Raw genomic sequence first — 21,712 nt, forward strand, 5'->3', positions numbered from 1 at the left:
CAGACGTGTAAGCAAATGATGACATCAGTACAACAAGAAGGGCTGGGTGGGGGAGACTTCTAATTGTGCGGGGGCCCAGGAGCAGCTGCTGTTCTGCTGTATTTCCAGGAGTTTGGCAAATCCAGGAGAGAGGACCAAGTGGAAAGGGCTGGAGGAAAGAAAAAACCTGGTGCATCAAGTTCCCTGGGACTAGGCCAGAGCTTGGGGTGAAGAGCAAAAAGAGGCACACTGGGAGAAGTGGCTAAAGAGCGGGTTGGGTTGGATTCTGGATGGCTTTGTTACTCATCTAAGAAGTCTAGACTCTTCAATAAAGAATATATATATGTATATATAAATAATGATATATGAATATATGTGTATATGTGTGTGACTATGTAGAAACACACGTACACATATACACTGGTATCAGGTAAAATACTGTTTTTAGACGCTGGAGAACTAACACATACAAGAGAAAAAAACAGGTCATGATAAAGTCATCCCATTTACTCGAACTGCTCATGTATAAGTATTATGCAGTACAAAGAATATTATGCTCATTTTCCTATGTGCCAGGTTGTCTTTTCTTTTTTTTTTTTTTAATTTTTTTGAGACGGAGTCTCGCTTTGTCACACAGGCTGGAGTGCAGTGGTGCCATCTCAGCTCACTGCAACCTCTCCCTTCCGGGTTCAAGCGATTCTCTTGCCTCAGCTTCCCGAGCAGCTGGGATTACAGACACCTGCCACCACGCCTGGATAATTTTTGTATTTTTAGTAGAGACGAGGTTTCACCATGTTGTCCAGGCTGGTCTCGAACTCCTGACCTCAGGTGATCCGCCTGCCTCGGCCTCCCAAAGTGCTGGGATTACAGGCGTGAGCCACCGCGCCCGGCCCAGATTGTTTGTTTTATTTGATTACACAATGAATTCTCTTCTTGAAGTTTGCCTTCCTTCTCTTTTTCCTGTCCCTTTCTTTTTACTGTATCAATAGTTGTCTGACCCAAACCTCAACAAGTAGAAGGAATTTTGGACTGAAATGTTTCCGTTCACTAAGTCTCAATTGCGTTCTTGGAAAGGTGCTGGCACAGCTGAGGGACACCCCAGCTGTTAGCTGAGTTTGTGAATTGCAGATCCTGCTCCAGAGTCAGTGAAATTTCTTTTTCCCTTATACTATCTCAACTTTAGGCAGCCAACCCTGTGTACCCAATAATAGCTCAATTTAGTGGCATCCGCTAAAGTCTTATGTAGAGAAGTTTTCCCTCTGGATTTCCTCTTTACTGAAGAAAAACGGGGAGACCCACACAAGGGTCCCGGGACTACGCTTCCCAGCTGCCTCCGCCCGGCGCCCAGTCCAACTTCCCTTACAGGGATGGCCCCTGGCATCTTGGCCCCGCCCATCCCCAGCACCATATTGCGAACTACAATTCCCAGCTGCCTCCATGGGCCGGACCCTTCAAAATGGGCTTCCCAGCAGCCTCTCGGGCGAAGAGCCCCGCCTTTCGGAGCTGCTCCCCGGGTCGACCTGGCGCACTCTTCCTGCCCCCTGCCCCGTCACGTGATGCAGTCCTGCCAACCGGCACGGGGAGGAGGGCAGCGGGCGGTGGCCGGGGGCGGGCAGGCCGGGGGGGGCGGACCCCAGAGGGGGCGGAGCAGGGCCCGGGAGCCGAGCAGCCTGGCAACGGCGGTGGCGCCCGGAGCCCGAGGTGGGTGCGCGCTCACGGCTGGCCTGGCTCGGAGCCGGGCACTGCGGGGACCCGTGGTGAGGGGATCGGGAGGAGGAAGTTGGGACTCCTTGGGCCAGCGGGTCGCGCGGGGCCTTGCCGCACCGTCAGGGTTGGGTGGGGGTTTCGCCCAAGCGCCGTCGCTGTCCCCGCGGGGCAGGGCTGAGGCCAGGGAGCAGCGGGCAGGTACCTCCGGCTTCCTCCCGTTTTCGCCGCCCAAGGTGGCCGGCCGGCGGCGGGCGAAGGTCGGGACGGGGGTAGGAGTTGGCTGGCCGTGGAGCTGGGGGCGGACGTCTCAGCCACTGCCTGGACTTTGCTTCCCCGTCCCGGGGCGGTGAGTGGGCCGGGCGTCCGCCCTGCCTCCCCGGCGACGCTCCGCGGCTGATCCTCGCCTTGGCCCTCCGCACGGAGCGGGCGTCCGCCGCATCCCCGGTGGGCCCTGCGGAGCGGCCGCAGCCCGGCCCTGGCCGCGAAGCCTCGATGGCCGCTCTCGGCCAGTGTTTCTGTGTCATACACGAGAGGTTTATCTGCTTTTGCAACAGTTGAGGGAAGATCTTAGAGGGAACGGTTAGTTCCCTGATACGCAGTCGGAAGTATGCACAGGCACGAGCAAGCGCCCGTGGCCGGGTTGCCTCCCTTAACTGCCTTTTGCTGCGCTCAGGAAGTGAAAACTAATTTTAGTATTTGCCTAAGCAAGTAAGAAGTGAATCTGCTGCAAAAATTATATTAGAGCTTTATAGACGCACGCATCGTTTGAGGCGAAGTGGGTTGCGACTGGTTTTGAAACAGATACACCAGATCTTCACAAGAATAAAATTATAGCATTTTAGAATTGACTGGCACCCTGAAGTTTACATTGTTCGTTTGTTTCCTGGGTGGGGGAACTGAGGCCCAGAGAGGGTAACTAATATGTCCTGGGCTTCAGGGCAACTTAATGGCAAAGCTAATATCACAAGCCAGCTCTCTGGGGGTATCTTGGTGTCTGTCTAGTCTGGATTCTTCTTACCACAGCTCAGTATTATTCCTTGTGAAATAACCACCTTAGAGTCTTGAGACTGAGCCAGCAATTTTGCTAGACTGCAGACCATTTTGAATTTCCTTCAAAATCGGTTTACCAACCAAATAAGACAATCAGGCCTGTTACTTTGCAGACACATTTGCCTTCATCTAACACATATGTTGGGCACGATCATGTATTCACCAGATTTGATTCTGAATGGCTTTTGGCTGCTTCACAAAATCAAATCTACTTTTCAGAGATTCCACACCATGGGGGAGATTTGAACCAGTGGTGCTGCCTGCAGCACCAGTGTATAGTAGCCTCCCAGGGTGCTTGAGGGTGGATAACATTCACGGGGGCTTGTAGATTCTAGTGTAGTTAGTAAATGATTGGTCTCTTTAACTTAAAGTTCTAACTACATTTATTAAGTTGCCGATGGTTTCATTCATTCATCAAACACAAGAATGCCAACGGTGGGCACTGGGAAGACAGCAAAGAGCCCCACTGCTGAGGTCCCTGCCTTATAGAGTTTATATGTGGGGAGGCACACAATAAAAAAAAAAAACAATGATATATTTTCTGGCAGAGATGAGTGCTATGAGAAAAAATAGAGCTCTGAAACCTTACAATGACAGTAAAACAGGCTGGCATGATTGAGAATGACTTGGGCACTACTTTGAATTTCTAGTTTTAGATTGCCAGCTGCTGCTCCATTAAAGGAAATAAATCCAAAAGTAAATCTCTGAATCAAAGAGATTTTTTGGAGTCATCATTTCTCCAATGAGTGTCTTTTAGATGGTAAGCTCATCCCAGCCTCATTTTTACTCACGTTTACCCCCCTCTTACATGCAGACAGTAAGTGATTTCAAATACCTAGAGAGGTATTTTTCAAATCTTTTGCTGTTTTCATAGTTAGATAGCTCACTGTAGCTACAGAAAACTCTGCTGAGGTCAGTATTGGTTGTTGATTTCATGCCAGTGTCTGCTGGACTCTCAGGCTACCTTGCACAAGGGTTTCTCTTCCTGTGCAATGGTTTGTACTGTGAACCTCTTATCTGAAATGATCATCAGTCCTTGTGTTGTGTGGTTTGTAAAGAAACTAGTTCATTTTGAAATAGCTCAAGAGAAAAGAAGCACTCAAATTCTTAGGAACAAGAGTGCTCACTAATAAAATGGCATTAATGAGAGTTGACTGTAAAAGTTCATCTGTTTAATACCTTCTAAGTTCTCTCATATGCTGTATGTTCAATGGCTTCAAAGCAAAATTTTAAACTTTTACAGGTCTGAAAAATAATTAAAGTTACAAAAAATGCTTTAATATTTTTTGTTCCAAAATGAGAGGCAGATTAACAAAATGTAGTTACTTAGAAACCACTGAAAACACATGGTTCTTGCTCTTATTGAGGGCTCCAAAATAAAGAGAAAAGTGGAGACTCTTCAACGATTAATAGGTGACATTTGAAAGGGGTAACCAGAGGATTTCAAAGGCTGGAGTTTCTCATTTCTAAAGTTTATTCGATTTTGTTACAGAATAATAGATTGTTTTCATTCTTTAGTAATTTTCCTTTCCTGTTTTCGACCTCTTTGAAGTTCTGCTTTCATTATTTTCTAGTTTTCTAGTTCTTTATTTCCTTTTTGGCAGATGGGGGGGATAGGGACCGTCATTTGCCTACAAGATTTTGACTCTGGATTGGGCAGCCTGCCCCAATTTGAATCCTGGACCTAATATTATCTGTGTGACTTCAGGCAAGGTACTTACCTCTGTGCTTTAGTTTCCTTATCTGTCAAATGAAAATAATAATAGTACCTTTCTCAAAGGGTTGCTGGAGGGACTGAGTGAATAATCTTATGTTAAGTGCTTGGAAAAGTGTCTTGCATCTAGTAGACACTAAAGAAAAGCTGTTATTGACTTGAATGATATGGAACTCTTTTGTTTTTAAGAAAAAACATTATCCTAGCTATGTCTTAATAAACTTTTGGAATCCAGTAGCTTGCTTTTCTCGACATTTCTCTACATTTCCTTGTTGGCATGAGCTTTTGGTTCCAGGCAACGCTGGCAGCAGTGTCCTCAGTTCTTGCAGTGCTATATTCCCTTTACCATTTGGACTTGGAAATTTCTTGAGGCCACATTTTGTTGCTACAAACAATAATAGAGCAAGAGAGCCCTTCTAGTTCATCTGCCGTGAAAGTGAGAGTGTATCAGGAGACCCAGTAGGAGTTACTGAGTTAGGTCCAGTTGTCATCCTGTAGTTGGGGGAAGGTTTTTCATTGGAAATCTTTGCAGTGTATTTTTCCACTGTGAGTACCACGACAGTCTCATCTTTTTCTTTTTAAGAATGTGGAGGCATCTCTTTAGATAATTGGCATCGTGTACTACTAGTGCTTTCTATTTCTACCAGAGGAACTATGGTAAATGAGCCTTTTGTTTGTGTGAGGTGGTAGAAAGCTTCCTGCATTTGGATTCCAGAAGCTGAGTTCAGGTCCCAGTTCTCTTCCTTAACTCTGTGTCACTGGACAAGTCATTTAACCTTGCTGCTAGTGGCTCTTCCATGTGTAAGATAGAGCTAATAAAAGCTGCCCTGCCAAGTTTCCAGAGTTCTTCAGAGAATCAAATGTGCATCAGAGCCCTTTGTAAACTGTGCAGCATTATTATTATTGCATGAATGTGTTGTATAAGCAGTTGCTATTTGGAGAACTGATCTAAGAGGGCAGTTGTCCTTCCTGTTCTTGGACTATCTTCCCTGTGGCTGTAGGTGTGGCCTCTCTGCCTCAATCTCCCTCTTCTGTCATCATTAAAATATGCAGGTATTTATATTGCCTCTTTCATAGGGGCCTGATGTCACTGGTATACCATAACAAGTTTTCGTTTTATGTATTCCTAAAATGGTAGTAGTGTATAAGCAACAATCACAGGGTGACAGCAAGGCAAGCTCAGCCTCAGGGAATGTTGCTTGCCTCTCTCCCAAGTGTCTCAGAACGGAAGACTTTCTCTTTTCCAACCGAGACCTGACCGCGGCTCCTGAGTCCATACTAGACTGGATGCTTGTGCTTCTGGGGTTAGAATAAAAAGCGATCCAGGCTCTGGGGAAGAGATCGTTGATAGCTCCCCAGGTCTGTACCATCCTCCTTGCTGGAACAGGGCGGGCACCTAAGTGGCAGGGCGGGCGCCTGAGTGGCCTTTTCTCGTTAAAGTTGTTTCTCAGTATCTTGAAATGTCTCTGTAAGTTGCACTTTGCAATGAATTTCATGTACTTGTATTAGTTTAGCATTGCTGTTCCTTGACTGTTTGTCTTAATAGGTAACTCCTACATATTTCAGTATGTTTTTCATTTTCTGTGCTTGTAATAAAAAGGGCTGAGGTTGGAGATACTTTTTCTGATTGTCTGAAAGCTAAGATGGTCCTATACACACAGTAGACATTTAGTAAACATTATTTAACTTGAACTAGACAAAGGGGGCCAGCTTAGAATTGTTCACACATGATCATTGTAAACAATTCTGTTGCATGTCTAGAGATCTTGCTCCCTGTCTGTCAGATGAAATGGAGCTCATGCTTAACCTTTCTTGCCGTGGTCAAATAGCAAATGAGAAAGTTCTTTGAATCAGTCATTGTCTTGCCACCCTTTTCTTCTCAGCTTCTTGATTTTTGAACTCTTGGCATGAGCAGTTTGAGTACAGATTAGTTTTTGCTTTCCTTGCTAGTATGTTTGGGGTGGGAAGTTGAAGGGGGAATAATTGAAAGTAAAAATAAAAGTTGTTTGTAACTCATTCAGCTCTTATCCCCTTGCCTCCAAACCCTGACAGCACACAGCGATGCCCTTTCTTTGGCATGTGATAATTGTTATATTTCGATAGCATGTCCTTGAACTTTTTTGTGAAAAGGAAGCATTGTTTATTTCCCAGAGCCTTTTGCTTGGAATGTAATGGATTGCTACATCAGTTATCCTTTCCCCTTCTTGGGAGATGTAGAGGCAGAGGTGGGTTATAAGGTAGATTCTTAGCATCAGGTGGTGGTGCTTTAAATTCCCTTGTATGACTTTTAAATTGCTTTATGGCCCTGAGATGACTTAGGTGGGGATTTAGGAGAATAGGTACTATGCTGGAATCCAGCAGGCCTGGAATTGGCCCAAGCTGTTTTACTGAAATAAGAAATGTACCTGCCTGCACAGCAGTGACACTTGGCCATGACATGAAATATACCTGCGTGTCAGTACTGTTTGTGGATAACAGTAAGAAGGAAAGTTTGCACTTGGTTTCAGTGAGACCCCAGGAGGGCGCTGCGGTTAACACGGGTTATGTGACTAGGAGGATATGAGAAACCCCAGCCAGTATTCCATTTTGAGTTTCCTGGTTCTGAGGTATTCCTTGCCCATGTCAGTGGTTCTGGATCTGGGAGAGAAAGCACAGGTCCCTACTGCCCTCACAAAGGGAGGACTGACTGTTGGTGCTGGCCCCTACCTCTTTGAATCCCTTGCTTGGAGAGAGAACTGATTCTTTCAAAGTTGAAGCTGAGTCTAACTCTCTGCTGGACATGTCCTTCCTTCACCGTATCAACTCTAATAATCTCCCCAGAGATTCCCATTACGCCTATGGCATGAAACAGGTTTTTCTTATTGATGGAGATTGCCCTTGCTCCCTGGGAGCTGGTGAGACAGGCAGAATTTCAAGCCCCATCCTCACCCACTGAGACCTGCCACCGACTCCTTAAGCTGAATGTGAATTTTAATGAGGCCCCCAGGTGATTTTGCAGTAAATTAAAGTTCGGAAATAGTCTAATAGTACCAGCTCATATCCTGGCTTCCCAGTCCTTTAAGATAGCGCTAGCCAATAGAGAATGTGTAATTTAAAATTTTCTAGTAGCCACAATGAACAAGTAAAGAAGCAGGTGAAATCAATTTTAATATATTTAACACAGCATATGCGAAATATTTCAATGTGTCATTGACATAATGACACGTTTTTCCTTTTTGGTACTAAATTGTCAATCAGGTGTATATTTTACATTATAGCCCATCTCAGTTTGGATTAGCCACATTTCAAGTGTTCAGGAGCTACAGCTCTGGAGAGATACATTTGGTCTTGATTTGCTGAGGATTTCATCAGATTCACTGTCAATGCTTAAATAGCCGCCTCAGTCATAACTTACATTAACATTAGGTGTAATCTTTGCCAAGTCCTTAGCTCAGTGCTTTTACATCAGGTCTCATATGAATCCTCACAGCATCGCTTTGGGGTAAAAACTGTAAGATCCCCACTGAGTTTCAGAGAGGTTAGGTCTAAGCTGAAGCGTTTAGGAAGCAGCAATATCAGGATTTGAACCCAGACAAGTCTGACTTCTGGGTTTGCAGCCTCCGCTGCAACTTCCTGCAGCTCTCATGACTACAGGGTTTTTTCTCGGTTTCAGTTTTTAGTTTTGTAAGCCATATTAAAAAGGCACCATTGGTATATGTATGAAATGCAGTCTTCTTTCTTGGGGGGAACTTCAAAGAACTCCAGGAATGCCTCTTTCTTCTCTGGCTTGTTCAGAGAGGGTGCAGAGTCCCTAAACAGAAGTTTCCCCTTAGAGGGAATACCACGGACCAGGGGATTGCCTTTCCTGCTGCTCCTTAGAATCACTTGGGGAGTTTTGCATACTTGCTGCCCTGGGCATCGCCCACAGATATTCGAACTTAATTGATCTGGGCTGAGACTCTGACATTTGCATTTGTAAAAAGTGGTCTCAGCGTGCAGCACTACCAGGAGCGCTTCTCAACTTCATTGCCTTATGAATCACCTGGACTTCGAGTTGAAACAGATTCTGACTCAGTGGTTCCGGGATGGGCTCGGAGAGCTTTTTCTTCTCATTTCCATCAAGCTCCCAGGTGATGCCAACAGTGTTGCTCCGTGGCTCCCACTCAGAGCAGCAGCCACATCATAATCACCTGAGGGGTTTTTGCAAAACTACAAATTCCTGGCGTCATGCCTGGAGTTTCTGATTCAGTACGTCTGGGGTGGGGCCCAAGAGCTTTACTTGAGAAGGCTCTTGCTTTCAGTGTTTCACCATAAAGTATTAATGTTTACTTTAGGTTTTGTGTGGGGGCACTTCTGGTGTACATTTTTTTCGGTCATAAGTGGATGTTGAGTTTTATCAAACCCCTTTTCTTCCTTTATGGAGATAGGTTTTTGGTTTGTGTTTTTGTAGAGAGGGCTTCTTACTGTGTTACCCAGGCTGGTCTCAAACTCCTGGCCTCAAGCAGTTCTCCCGCCTCAGCCTCCCAAAGTGCTTAGGATTACAGGCGTGAGGGAGAAGCTGTGTTTTCCCTCCTTGAGCTTGTTCATGTGGTAGGCTATTTTAAGGGATTTTCTAATATAACTTTGTAGCATTAACTAAGTTTGTATTGCTGGGATAAACTCAACAGGGCCAAGTTCTTTCTTACTGCTGGGTTTGATTCCTAATACTTTCTTTAGGATTTTTACATCTTATATACATAAGATTTGGTATTAGTTTTCCTGTGCTGTCTTGGTCTAGTTGAGTATCATGCTAGCCTTATAAAGTGAGTTGAGGTATCCCCTTTTTCTGTTCTCTGGAAGTTTGTACAAGATTGGAGTTACTGGTTCCCTGAATGTTGCTAGAACTTGGATATACAGCTGCCTGGGCCTGGAAGATTTTAAACTACTAGCAAATGTCTGCCAAATCTATAGCTGTGTTTGTCTTTTCATTCCTGCATCCTACTATTGTTTGTGCCCTCTGTTTTTCTTCATTAGTCTAACCAGAGGTTTGTCAGTTGTGGTTATGGCACCAACTTGATAATATAATTATGTTCATTTGTTTCCATTTTAGGGCTTTCCCCCCGCTTTTTTGATTAATTTTTAACGAGTAAAAACTTTATATGATTTTAAAGTCAAATTTATGTCAAGGTATATTCAGAAAAGTCTTGCTTTCACCCCTATCTCTGACCAGGTATTCTGTTTCCTTTCCCCCCGTAGATTATCAGTTTTATTGGTTTGTTCTTCTAAATATCTTTTGCAAATTTGAGCAAGCACGTACATGTATTTTCCCCTTTTCTTGCACAGAAACATATTTCATACACTATTCAGCCTCTTGCCCTTTTCACTTAAAGAATATACCAGGAATCATTCTTCATTTTCTCCTCCTTTCTTTAGATTTATTCTGCTGTTTGGATGTTTCAAAACATAGTATTTTCATGATTATTGAGTTGTGATATGTTCTATTTTCTATTATGATTTCATTCACCTGTGAGCTGTTTAGAAGTACATTTTTACTTAGAAATGTATTTTCTATGTATTTTCAAAACTGATTTACAACTTAACTGCATTATGGTGAAAGAATATGATGTGAACACTCGTAGTTCTTTGAAATTTGTCAAGGATAGGCTTATGTGGTATTTTTGTGGCTGGATTCTTTCACTTAGCATACTGCTTTTTATATTCATTTTTGTGTTGTTGCATGTATCAGCAGTTCCTGACTTTCTGTTGCTGAGTAGTATTCCATAGTATGGTTATAATGTAATTTATTCATTCAGTAGTTGATCATTTGAGTTGATTCAGTTTTTGGCCATTTTGAAAAAAAGCTGCCATGAACATTCACATACAAGTATTTGTGTGGACTCATGTTTTTATTTGCTTTGTGTAAATACTTAGGTGTGGCATTGCTGGGCCATATGTTTAGTGTATGTTTAACTTTACAAGGAACTGTCAAACTGTTTTCCAAAGTGGCCATGCCATTGTGCCATTTTGCATTCCTGCTGGCTTTGTCTGCCTTTAAAATGTTAGCCATTTGACTGGGTATATAATGGTGTCTCGTTGTATTTTTAACTTACAAATTCCTAGTGACTAGTAATAGTGAGCATGTCTTTATGTGCTTGTTGGCCATTAAGTTTATCTTCTTTGGTGAAGTATTTGCTGAAATCTTGTGCCCATTTCTTATTAAATTGGATTGTCTGTCTGAAGTTGTGAGGGTTCTTTTTATATTCTGGACACAAGTACTTCATCAGATATGTGATTTGCAAGCATGTTCTCTCAAACTGTGGTTTGCCTTTCATTTTCTTAACTGTGCCTGTGCAAGAGCAAGGATTTTTAATTTTGATGAAGTCCTATTTACTTTTTCCCCTCTTATGGTTTGAGCTTTTGTGTTTTAAGATATCTTTACTTAACCTAAGTTCACACAAATTTTCCCCTGTGTTCCTTCCAGAACTTTTTTAGTCCTGCTCTTATGTTTAGATCTGTTTTGGCAGACAGATCTTTCCAACCCCTGGTGTTTATACCTGTGTGATCCCCCTTCCCTTGAGTGTGAGCAGGACCTGTGACTTGCTTCTAGAATATAGACTAGAATATGGAAAAAGCATAGGGATTCTACAGATATAATTAAGGCCACAACCAGTAGATTTTGAATTAATCAAAAGAGAAGTTATCCTGGGTAGGCCTGAATTAATCAGCACAAAACCCTTAAAAGGTCTGGGTCCTCCCTGAGGTGAGATTCTCTTTGCTGACTTGTTGCTGTGAGCAGCCACACTGAGGAAGGCCACATAGAAAGGAACTGCAGGTGGTCTCTAGGAACTAAAAGCTGCTTAGAAAAAGCCAGGGCCCTCACCCATGCAGCCTAAAAGAAATGAGTTCTGCCAACACTCTGAATGAGCTTGGAAGCAGATTTTCCCCAGTTGAGCCTCCAGATGAGAATGCAGCCTGGCCATTACCTTGATTGCAACTTTGTGAGACCCTGAGCAGGACCCAGCTAAGCTGTGCCTGGACACCTGACCCACAGAAACTGTGAGATGATAAATGTGTGCTGTTCATGGCTGCTAAGTTTGTTATTCAGCAATATAAAACTAGTATGTCTATGTTCCATTTCAAGTTAATTTTGTATATTTTGTGAAGTAAGGGTAAAGATTCATTTATTTTTCCATATGGACATCAAACTGTTCCAGCAGCATTTGTGGGAAAAGGCCCACACATTTTGGTAATTTTGTTGAAAATCGATTGACCATTGCTAGGACCTCAAAAAGAAGGGCCTAATTATAGTCTCTGTTCTGTTCCATTGATCTGTATGTCTATCCTTATACCAGTACTACAGTGTCTTGATTACTGAGGCATTATAATAAGTCTGGGGATCAGGTAGTGGAAATACTGAAACTTTTTTTTTTTCTTTTCAAGATTGTTTTGAGTATTCTTGGTCGCTTGCCTTTCCGTACAAATTTTGGAATCATCTTGTCCAAGCCTGTTGGGATTTTGATAGGGATTTCATTGACTTTGTAGATCAATATTGACATCATGACAATTAGGAGTCTTTGATCCTTGAGCATGTGATATGTATCTATATATCTGTCTGTCTGTCTATCTATCTATCTATATATATATTTTTGTTCTGAGACGGAGTTTCGCTTTTATTGCCCAGGCTGGAGTGCAACGGTGTGATCTCAGCTCACTGCAACCTCCGCCTCCTGGGTTCAAGTGATTCTCCCGCCTCAGCCTCCTGAGTAGCTGGGATTACAGGCACCCGCCACCACACCCAGCTAATTTTGTATTTTTAGTAGAGACGGAGTTTCTCCATGTTGGTCAGGCTGGTCTTGAACTCCTGACCTCAGGTGATCTGCCCACCTCGGCCTCCCAAAGTGCTGAGATTACAGGCATGAGCCACCACGCCCGCCCAAGCATGCAGTATTTCTCCTTGTATTTAGGTCTTTAATTTCTCTCAGCAGTGTTTTGTAGTTTTCAGTGTGTGATTCTTGTACGTATTTTGTTCAGTGTTTCCCTAAATATTTCATTTTTTTTTTTGGTATTGCAAATGACTTTTTGAAAATAAAGTTTTTTGAGACAGGGTCTTGTTCTGTTACCTAAGCTGGAGTGCAGTGGCATGATGGTGGCTCACTGTAGCCTCAACCTCCTGGGCTAAAGTGATCCTCCCTCCTCAGCCTCTCGAGTAGCTGAAGACTACAGGTGCATGCCCCCATGCCCAGCTAATTTTTTTTTTGATGTTTTGTAGAGATAGGGTCTTGCTGTATTGCCCAGGCTGGTCTCAAATTCCTGGGCTCAAGTAGTCCTCCTGCCTCAGCCTCCCAAAGTACTGAGATTACAGGCATGAACCACAGCACTGGGCCAGTATTTTTATATTTCAGTGTTCATATGTTCATTGCTAACAATACAAATATAATTAATTTTTATATTGGCTTTGTGTTTTATGCAGCCTTACTAAATTTACTTATTCTAGTAGTTTTTTTGTGTATTCTTAGGATTTTTTTGCATACATGATTATGTTGTCTGTAAATACAGTTTTACTTCTTTCCAATATGTTATATGTTTTGAACTTGCTAGAAGCTCTAAAAGATGTTAAATACAAGTGATAAGAGTGACCGTCCTTGCCTTGTTCCCACTGTTATTGGTGAAAGAAGAAACGCTTTCTCACTAAGTGTGATGTCAGCTGAAGGTTTTTCATAGGTGCCCTTGACAATTCCTGATTTCCTGAGGGTGTTTTTAAAAATCATGGATAGATGTTGAATTACGTTAATAGAAGCCACGTCTTAGATGCAATCTTCAGGGAGATAGCACACCTCGTGAATAGTCTTACTGACTATACATATCACCACATTTATACCCATTCTTAACCACCACTACCCAGCTTTTCCTCCTAGTGTCGATAACAGAATTTCCATCTGGAGCTTGGGAATTCTTTGTGGAGCAACGTTATACTGCTCCTTCAAAAGACATAGAACTTCTCTGCGAGATTCACATGTATCATTATTTTAGAACTGGAATTTCTTCATCCTCTCTTTCCTTGCCATTCTTTTAACACTGGTTTTGGTTCTTCTTCATCTTCTTGTCTTTTTTATTTCTGCCTTTTTTTTAAGGTTATTTCTTCCCCATCTGTGAAACCTTCTCTGCCAATAGTGCCAAGTTATAAAAATATGTACGTTCAGTCCTTTCACCTTCTTCTGTAACAAGGATAGGTGGTTGTTTGTATTTGTGGCTGGAAGAAGTAACTGCTCCAAGTATGAAGATAACTATTGTCCATACTCTCTAGGTCATGGCAAGTCTTTCTCCTTCTGATTCTCCCTGGATCCTAATTAAGCCATCTTTGGGGATTCCCTTTGCATACTCCTTCTCTACTATGGCAAACTGCCTGTTGGGCAAGCTACCACTCCTACTGCTTATCTCTGCTAACCTTTAAGGTCAACCTGCTCTTGCAAATTAGGACTAATTAAGATGTATAAAGCCCAACATTTTCAACAATCAAAAGAAATGTAGGCAGCGTTCCAAAAGCCCCATGTAGAGGAAAGTCAGGAAGTTCCAAATCCAAATTATTCAATGTATTTTGGAACTCTTCTTTGGATTGACTTCAGAGACCATGGCACCTTTAAAAAAATATCCTCAAAGGCTCTAGGCCGAAATCATTTTGTATCACCTCTATTAATATATAGAATGGGCACCGGTGCTGTGTGGAGCATTGGTTTTGGTTTAAAAATTGAGATATGGTTAAAGTTCATGAGATGGTACCTTATGTAGCTTTAAATTCCAAAGGCAGTTTCAAAAGAATAATTCAAAGAATACTTTGAACAGTGGCCACATTGCTGGAATTTGTGTACACCATCAAAGGGGACTACTTTGAAGAATAACTCAGCTATATATGATCTGACAGGCTTTTTAACAAATGCCTCATTACATCATAGTTGCACCTCATGGGGTATTTTGTGCACTAGTAATAAAAACTTTCTCCTTTTAAAAGATAGTTTTAATAAAGGCTAAGTGGATACAAATAAATATTTCAGTAGACAATCAAGGGTTGTACTGTTTCAGTGACTCACAGACATGGATTTCAGGGGAAAAAGCCTATTGACTCATCTTTAAAGAAGTGAAGTCTAGGGTTCTTCTTTGTGACCATCAGATTTTATCACATGGATGACATTCTGAAAAGATTTTTTTATCCAGCTGTGCAAGCAGGAGGCATGATGTCCTCATTTTAATATGATCATCTGTGACAGAATGAGAATAACAGGTATCTATCTGTTAGTGGATGAGAGGGCCGGTCAGATTGCCTGGATTTCAGTTCCACCTTTGACAGTTATTAGCGGACAAATTGTTTAACCTTCCTGTTCCTTGTGTTTGTCAGTTGTCATATGATGATAGTAATACCTAGTTGCCTTTTAAGGTTTTGGTGGGGATTAAATGACTTAATCTGTGATTAGAACCATGTCTGACAGGTAGTAGATGATCAGTAAATGAAAGCAGTGATCATTAGCATAAGCAGATACTCTGTTTTGCTTTAATTGTATCACCTCTGTTATTGTCTTTATTACTATTTAACCTTTTTTATACATATTCATTGTCTTTATTGTTATCTAAACATTTGTTTGTCATCTTCCCAACTCAGTTTTTAGCTCCTTGAAGACATATCTCAATTTTTTTTGTAGAGGGGAGGGGGAAATCTCCATTGTGGTCCAGAGTAGTTGCCCACTATATAGTTACTGATTGTGAACTCTTTGGAAACAAAATTAAATAATGATGTATGCTGAGTTAGGAGTATCTCAGAATGATTGGCTTGTCATTTCATTATTTCTTCTAAAAAACCGTATTATTATTTCAGTACTGGTTAATTTAATAGGTGTTCATTGAATGCTTATGGGTAGATTGACAAATAAAATTGTTCTGAATGTAACCATATGTTGACATGACCATTTTGTAGATTGTTAATTTCTGTAGCCAACCTCCTGCCTATTATGGGTTGAATTGTGTCCCCTAAAAAGATATACTGAAGCCCTAGTCCCTATTTCCTCAGACTGTGGTCTTGTTTGTTATTGCAGTTGTAGTTAGTTAAGATGAGGTCATGCAGCACTGGAGTAGGGTGGACTCCTCATCCAGCGTGACTGGGGTCCTTATGCAAGAGGAAAGCACCATGTGAAAACACAGACACACAGGGAGAAAGCCATGTGACAACAAGCAGAGATTGGAGTGGTGAAGCTGCAAGCCAAGGAATGCCAAGGATTGCAGCCACCACCAGAAGCTAGGGAGAGGCAAGGAAGCATTCTCCCCTAGAGACTCCAGACGGCACGGCACATGGCCTAGCCGACACCTTGATTTTGGACTTTGGCCTCCAGAACTGTGAGAGAATTTATTTCTGTTCTTTTAGGCCATCCAGTTTGTGGGACTTGTTTACAGCAGCCCCAGGACACCAATACACTGCCCATCTGCTTGAATTAGAGTGTTGACAAGCTTGGGATTTCATTTCAAACGGTGGATTTGCCTATGTTTTCATCTATTATCTATCCTCTCCAGATACTTTGATTTAAATATATAAATACAAATATATATTTAAATATAATTTATATAATTTATAATTTATATATGTAAATATATATTTCCCATACCTGATCTGGCAGCAAATATATATATATATATATATATATATATATGAAAATCTGGCACAAAAATACAGTTCTTACATGCATGCTGGGAATGGGAGACAACGGCACTGTTTATAAGTGAAACCTGGAAACAGCTCAAATGATCACTGGGAGGAGAATGGAAAGACCAAGTGCAAAGCAGTGGACTGCTATGCAGCTGTGAAAATGAGTGGAACACAACTATATGCATCAACATTTATGACTCTCTCAATAACACTATGTGAGAAAAGCAAGTGACAGAAGAATATATAATGATTCCATTTACATAAAACTTCAGAAACATGGAAAATCATATTATTTAGGGATGTATACATATGTGGAAAATTTTAAAGATATGCAAGGGAATTATAAACCTAAAAATCAGCCCTAGGGAGGTAGGTTGGAGTACCTTTAATGGCTGATGACTAACTTCTCCAAAGTCATGAAAGTTTATGAGGGTGACACTACATTTGTTTCTTCACTGAATACTGAGTACTCAAACTGTGCTTTGTGCTGGTTCCAGCATGGAAAGCATGGTCCTTGGCCTTAGGAAGTTCTAGAAATCTAAGAGACGGGACACACAATGTCAAGGCATAAGTACAGGGTGAGAAATGAAATACGGTCGTCCCTTGGTATTTGCGGGAAACTGGTTCCAGGACCCCCGAGGATACCAAAATCCTTGGATGCCCAAGTCCTTGATATAAAATGGCATAGTATTTGCATATAACCTTGCATATCCTCCTGTGTACTTGCAGTCCTCTATAGATTACTTATAATACCTAATACAATGGAAATGCTATGTAAATACAAATAAAAATTAGTATTTGAAGTATTTTTCTATTTGTATTATTTGTATTTGTATTATTTTTTGTCGTACTGTTATTTTTGTGTTTCTTCCCAGATATTTTTGATCCGCAGTTGGTTGAATCCCTAGATGTGGAACTCTTGGATGTGGAGGGCTGACCATATTAGAAATATGTATGGTGTACAGAGAAGTGGGGAGAAAAAGAGAGAGAGTGTGTGCGTGTGTATATGGGGGGGGAGGTCAGGAAAAGCTTTCTATGTTTTGAAGCAGGTAAATGACAACAAAGCAGATGCCAACGAAGCCCCTGCTTCTGCCTTCAAATGAGAGTACCTAGAGGAATTGTTTCAAATGGCAGGTTTTCTCCAACCTTTTCTCCTCTCTTCAGTTTTCTAGATACCGTGCACATCCACTCTAGAGTTCCGTTTTCCCCCCCTCCTCCACTACTGATTCTGCTCGGAAGAATCTTCATCAGTAATGCCCGATGCCTGGGCTTTTCTTTGGGGTCCTTTAGCCCAGACCTGAGAAGGTTCTTGGAAAGTAAGGAAATGTTTTGATCTGGCACCTTTGTTACTATCATAGTTATAACTATTTATACGTTTTTATTCTTCAACAATTACTGTTTTAACTTTTGCTAAATAAGTTACTGTTTACTTATAAATTTAAAATGTACTTTTTGTGAATAGTTCTCACAGGGGAAAATAGTTCAGTAAAATACAGTTTTTTTCATTGAGCACATCAGCTGGGTTCATGAGTTTTGAAATTGGCAGATGCACGGGAACTTGATCTTGTTCCTATTTTAAAACTTTGTTTACTGGCAGGTATTTGTTAAAAAATCCATTGGTGAGTTTAATGATCTGTTTAAATGTGTGCAGTATTGCTGTGTAGCCTTTGTACATTAAAAACAGATAACCTGATAGTAGTTGACTTTTCTAATAGTTTACTTACCATATCACTTTCAATTTACGAAGAATTTCTAAAGTTACCCTGTTCCATGGCCACAGCTCATGCCACTAAAGCCAATCAGCTGTCTTGAAGGTGTGCCATTTGTCGTGAGGGGACCAGGAAATAGGGTGAAGAGATCAGCCCAAATCCATCACTAGCCACTGGAAAAAATGATTCAAAATGCATTCTCCACTGGGTCTGAATTATATTATTTTAAGCCAAAGGTCTTTGCAACATTTAAAGAAATAGGGGTAGGTATATCATCATGTTTAAAATGAATTGTAAATATCAAAATTATACAGAAAGTGAGATTTTAAATGAAATACTATATAGCATCTTATAATTTTCAAAGAGGAATCATCAAACCAAATATACTGTAGCCCTAAGATTTGAAGTGACCAAGACAAATCGAGAAGCTCTAATGTATCTGTTACATGTGTCTATGTGGACAGTAAGCCACTTACTTGGGGGATCCTTTTTTGGAGTAAATATAGTTAGATTTCTAGCCTATTTTTAGATACCTGAGCCTGAATAGAAAGTAATGAGATAAGATCTGTATGTTAAGGATTTCACAGAAAGTTTCCCTGGGCTAGGAGTCAAGTGTTTTCTTTTTTTAATGGAAGGAGGCATATTTGAAGGTAAACTACTGTAAGGCTGATTAGAGTCTTGGCAAGATTAGATTGATCATCTTAGAAAACCTGTGTGCAGAATGGTTAGGCAATCAAGGATATGGTATATTTTGTGGACAACCAGCCTAACATATTAACACCAGTTTGGGGAGTGACTTAAGAGTTCATTGGGCTGGGTGTGGTGGCTCATGCCTGTAATCCTAGCACCACGGGAGGAGGCCGATGTGGGCGGATCACTTGAGGTCAGGGGTTCGAGACCAGCCTGGCCAACATGATGAAATCCTGTCGCTACTAAAAATACAAAAATTATCTGGGCATGGTGGCGCACATCTGTAATCCCAGCTACTCGGGAGGCTGAGGCAGGAGAATCACTCAAACCCAGGAGGCAGAGGTTACAGTGAGCTGAGGTGGTGCCACTGCACTCCAGCCTGGGCGACAGAGTGAGACTCTGTCTCAAAAAAAAAAAAAAAGCATAAAGCATCTCTGGTAGGAGGAAGGGAACTGGTATTTGAGCATCTTTGTTGTGCCATCTGCTGTGCTCTAATTTTACCTGTTCCTCATGACAGCACCATGAGGGCTGGTATCACGCCCATTTCACAGACTGGAAACTGCAGTAATTAAGTGACAGAATTGGGATCTGAAACACAAATTGGTCTGAATACAGAATCCCTTCCTTTTTTTCAACTGTATCACACTGTTTTGTAGGTGGGCATAGTGGCATTTTGACAAGCTCTCAATGGTGGGGTTAATAGCTTGTTTTTTAGTTCAAGAGAATATGATTATTATGTACTTTGGCTGAAGACAGTTCACATGGGAATTATTTTAATAGCTTAATGCAGGGCGTGACAGCCTGTTTTTGTAAATAAAATTTTATTGGCATATAGCCCATCATTTATTTACATATTGCTGCTTCAGTGCTACAACGCAGTACTGAGTAGTTGCAACAGAAATGTCTGGGTATCTGGCCCTTTACACGGAAAGTTTGTCAGTCCCTTGTTCAAAGGAAAATGTATAAAAATGAACCAAACTTCTGCTTTTGCAGACCATAGTTTATTTTCATGTGAGTTGAGCACTTCTTCCCCCCAGTAAGCAAATATATGTGTTAAATCGATGGTGTACCTGGTCTCAAAATGGCTGGAATATGAACATTTATCTTTGTTCACAGTGATTTGGTTGAGGACGTCTCAAGGTATGTTTCATTTTTTTGCCTCCTAGGTGGCCTACACTCCAAGCTACTTTAATGCAAAAAATCAGAATAAGTTTATAGTAAATCCTGCATTTACTGGCACTCCAGGTACAGAACTCTGTGAATGGTTCTCATTGGGGGGGGTGACACTCCCCCTAGAGGCCAAATTGGAAATGGGGGTATGTTTTGGTTATGGTGTAATTCATTGAAAAATACATTATTTTATTATAAATCACTGTCCTTTTATTTCTCCTTTATATTGGAGTTAGTACAGTATATTGATTTTTTATCATGTTTAGATTGATGATATCCATGGTTTTCATTTCAGCCTAGCAAAGGGGACTTTACAGAAATTTGTTTTATAAAAAGGGAGTTTTAGTATTGAGCACCACTGCCAAAGAGATTTGGCATCTTTTTCAAAACAGACTTCTAAGTAAGGCAACTACCTTAGAAAGACCTGGAATTCTGAACGGAGAGGCTGCTTGTTCTCTGACAAACTTTAGAAGTCAAGTTTTAAGTCTCAGTATGTTTCCATAAGCAGCATCTTTCCAGAGAAAGAGCATGATTGAACTTGACGTAAATGCCAACACAGAGTCCTAGACCACATTAAGGCTCATCAAAAGACAAAGGCTGCATACCTTTGTCGCTGTTTTGTTTGTATACACAAAAGTTCAGAAAAACAACTCAGAGCCATTGATCTCAACTTAGGTGAGGATGGGAAATAGAGCTCTCCGTGGTGTTTACATTTTGCTTACAAAGGCCCTATGAGGCAGAGATCAAAATTATTTTCTAGTTCTGCTGCTTTTAGATTTTTAACATAAGCGTTAAAATGGCATGCATTTTTTAATGTTTTTAGTTATGTGTGCTTCAGGTTTGTGTATTGTTTTTCATATTCAACAGAAAAGGAAAAACAGTTCCTAAGTCTGGAAAAAGGGTGCAGTGAAAGAGGTTTTATATCTGCCTCCACAGATTCAAGTGACCAATCCCAGCCCCCTGTACTGGGACGGCTGTACCTTAATCTGAAACGTCTGCTTCATGGAAAAGTCTATAAGGGAAGATAGCATTACTCAAAGTATTTTCAGTGCAAATCATTTCAAAGGGGTACAAGTTAACCCTGCAGTTAACTGCATAACAGTATATACACTTAAATCTGCTGCCCAGAACCACCCTGCCTGGACCATCCTGATTAGCCAAGGCCTTGTTCGTACCATTTCAAACATAAGTTTGTATGAACCTCTGGCTTAAGTGAAATATACACTGCCAACAACTGTTATGTTCCTTGGCCAATCCTTAATTGCCCAGTTCATTCACTCATTTAACAAATACCTGTTAAGTATCTTTTGGGTGCCAGGCACTGTTACAGGTACTGTAAATAAATAAAACAGATAAAATTCTTGGGGCTTAGAGGCCCCAAAGGTTGGTTGGCTGGGTGAGTTGAGTTCTGTTAACTATGTTTCTTAGTCTCAAGCTGTTCTACTGAGATTGGGACCAGTCATGTGCAACCTGGTTTCCTTCCAGAGACCACTTACAAGCACTTTTCTGTAGGTAGAAGGGACTCTGCAGTGCAAGGAGACCTAGGCTGGAGTTGGCCCTGCCAGTAAGTCACTCCAGGACCTTGTCACACACCCTCTAGGCCCCCCTCATCTCCTCTGTAACAGGAGAGGGTTGGGCTTAAATCATCTCAAAGGTTATTTTGGGGAATCAGAAATGATAGAAGTCTACCTCTGGTTAGAATGCTGTAGTTAACATGTATATACGGAATCAACTTTTAATTTTTGCTTTAAAGCCAAGGTAGCCAAAAATCAACATTTTTTTGTTTGTTTTTTAAATAAAAAGGATAAAAAACTTGATTGTTAGGGCTTTGGGATGAAATACTCTGTAACCAAAAGAGTAGCTGGTTTTTGTAGACGTCACTGTAGCTTCTAATTATCATCCAACTGCCTTTACGCTAACATAGTCATTTTATACACGAAGATATGGATGAGCTTTCTTTGCTTGGTAAGTTAGAGACAGCCCAGGGCTTGTACACACCTGTCTAGTACATTTTCCAAAGTATTACACTGCTTCCCATTTTCCTATTAG

At 41.3% G+C, this 21,712-nt stretch overlaps 1 protein-coding gene across 2 annotated transcripts in view; it reads left to right on the forward strand.

Annotated features, from left to right (window-relative positions):
* The first annotated feature begins 1,618 nt into the window (after positions 1-1,618).
* The window catches only part of MTM1 (myotubularin 1), a 102,825-nt gene continuing 82,731 nt past the window's right edge, over positions 1,619-21,712 (forward strand). For both annotated transcript variants that reach the window (XM_003271839.4, XM_030807027.1), the window contains exon 1: positions 1,619-1,680. The gene's annotated coding sequence lies outside the window, so the exon portion shown is untranslated. The remainder of the gene's footprint in view (positions 1,681-21,712) is intronic.

The sequence above is a fragment of the Nomascus leucogenys genome, chromosome X (assembly GCF_006542625.1).
Source record: "Nomascus leucogenys isolate Asia chromosome X, Asia_NLE_v1, whole genome shotgun sequence".
NCBI lineage: Eukaryota > Metazoa > Chordata > Mammalia > Primates > Hylobatidae > Nomascus > Nomascus leucogenys.